This window comes from Belonocnema kinseyi, chromosome 3 (genome assembly GCF_010883055.1).
Source record: "Belonocnema kinseyi isolate 2016_QV_RU_SX_M_011 chromosome 3, B_treatae_v1, whole genome shotgun sequence".
In the NCBI taxonomy this organism is placed as follows: domain Eukaryota; kingdom Metazoa; phylum Arthropoda; class Insecta; order Hymenoptera; family Cynipidae; genus Belonocnema; species Belonocnema kinseyi.
The window spans coordinates 40,319,266-40,321,266 of NC_046659.1; the positions used below are offsets into that span (position 1 = coordinate 40,319,266).

Consider the following 2,001-nt stretch of genomic DNA (forward strand, 5'->3'; position numbering starts at 1 on the left):
AGATAGAAATCGTTTTTAGTTTATCAACTGTGAATATAAAGTATGATTCTTTTTTTAATTGAAGTGGACACCAAGGATTCACAAGTGAATCATAATTGATTTGACAACACGATTGGAAATTTGTTTAAAACTGAAGAATATTCCAATTTTAACGTTAAAAATTAAACTGTTTCAATTGGAAAGTCTTAGAAGTTAAGCAAATGGAAACTCGCGATTAAAACTTTATAACCCATTTTCAATTAAAAATAAATTCAAAATAAATAAGCTGTATCAATTATAATAATTTAAAGTTTATTTTAAAATATACTTTAGGGAACATGATATTTTTTACGAATGTGTCAGTGAAATTCTGTTCCTATAATATCTTTTGCCAATGCGAAACGTAATCTGGCTTGGAACTATCGTCTTAACATCTAAAAACCGAAAGAACAATTTCCCTATCATTGGGAATTATAATTATATTTTTATAAAAACGTTATTCTGGACAGTTTACAATATTATCGAATTTGAAAATTCCCGAATAATAATAATCCAGGCCGCATGCTGTCTAATGATCAAATATACAAACTAGAAAATTCCCGAATTGCAGAAATTGAGAAAACAGTTTTGTGATCAATATTATTTATTTGTTAAAAATACAATAATCAAACATTTTTATTATAGAAATTTTGTTTGGTGTTTAATTTTCTTAAATTATTGTTTAAAAAAAATTATACTACCTGGCTCAAAACTGAATAATTTTCTTCAAAATTCGACAATTCTGTCAACATTCATCCTACTCGTTTAAATATTCTTTTTATTCGGAGGAAAATTCAATTTTTTAATTGGGGGTAAAAATGTCTGATTAAAAACTGATCTGTTTTAGTTGCTTGACATTTTCTTCTCAAGTGAAAATCTATCTATATTGTTGAAAATTCAACTGTTTTATCGAAAATACCTGTGTTTTGCTGTGATTCGGATATGAATATTTCTTGAAAATTGGTCTTTTTGGTCTTTTTTTATTCTTTTCCTGGATCTACATTTTATATTTCTCCAATTCTGCACATTTGGAACTGAAATTTTCTTGACTTTCAATATATATATATATATATATATATATGGCAGGATCGCCAGGCAACGGCCATACCACGCTGAACACACCAGTTCTCGTCTGATCACTGAAGTTAAGTAGCGTTGGGCGCGCTTAGCACTTGGATGGGTGACCGCTTGGGAATACCGGGTGCTGTTGTCACTTCGGTTCGGTTTTGATTCCTCTAGAATCAAACCGAAGGGCTTATGAAAAAGCCACCGAACGCGTCCTCGGGTTGCGGATAGAGGGTCCCTGTACCAAGGGTTTCTGCTGAATATGGTTACAAAAATAAATAGGCAGTCGCGGAAAATTGTCCAGGGGTGGTCCCGAAGGAATTAACCCCCAAGCGGCTCCCGACAATGGGTCGGCCAACAATGTCGACCAACCTAGAGCTGGGGGAGACAATGAAAATGGATTCAATGTGATGGATCGGCGGGATCTCGTGACCTTTGGGTGGACGGAGCGACTGAATCGCGACTTGCTAGAATGCTACGATGCGAGTGTGGCCCGTGAACGGGGTTACATGGCACGGCTGAATGCTCTGTGGTGCGAGAAACACCCGGAGCTATCGCACTTTTCACAGCAACGGCTGTGAAACCATGCTGAACTACTCCGTAAAAGGGGCTATGTAAGCGGAACACCTACTCTACCACAGCTAGAATAAGCCGGCAACAAAGAAAGCGAGGCGACACTAAGACCAACCGCGGGCAGGCATCCAATAGATGAAGAGCGATGCTTTACGACCCGGAGAAACATCAACACCAAGGTATCTCTCAAGCCTGAAGATCTCGCTGAAATGGATGACGAGCTTCGTGGACATTTTTCCGGTAAATCCGACCTCTGGGCTATCAATTATTGTGTGTATAATGCAGCGAGAGCTTTGGCCGATGTGAACCGTAAAACAAAACCAACGGCTGATCATAAGACCAAAA

The 2,001-nt window shown here is 37.3% G+C and overlaps 1 protein-coding gene and 1 pseudogene across 5 annotated transcripts in view; one reads left to right on the forward strand and one right to left on the reverse strand.

The window, feature by feature from the left end:
* Positions 1-2,001, reverse strand: part of LOC117170306 (carbonic anhydrase-related protein 10) — a 395,033-nt gene that overhangs the window by 160,416 nt on the left and 232,616 nt on the right. The gene's annotated exons all lie outside the window — the stretch shown is intronic.
* LOC117170429 lies at positions 1,113-1,231 on the forward strand (annotated as a pseudogene).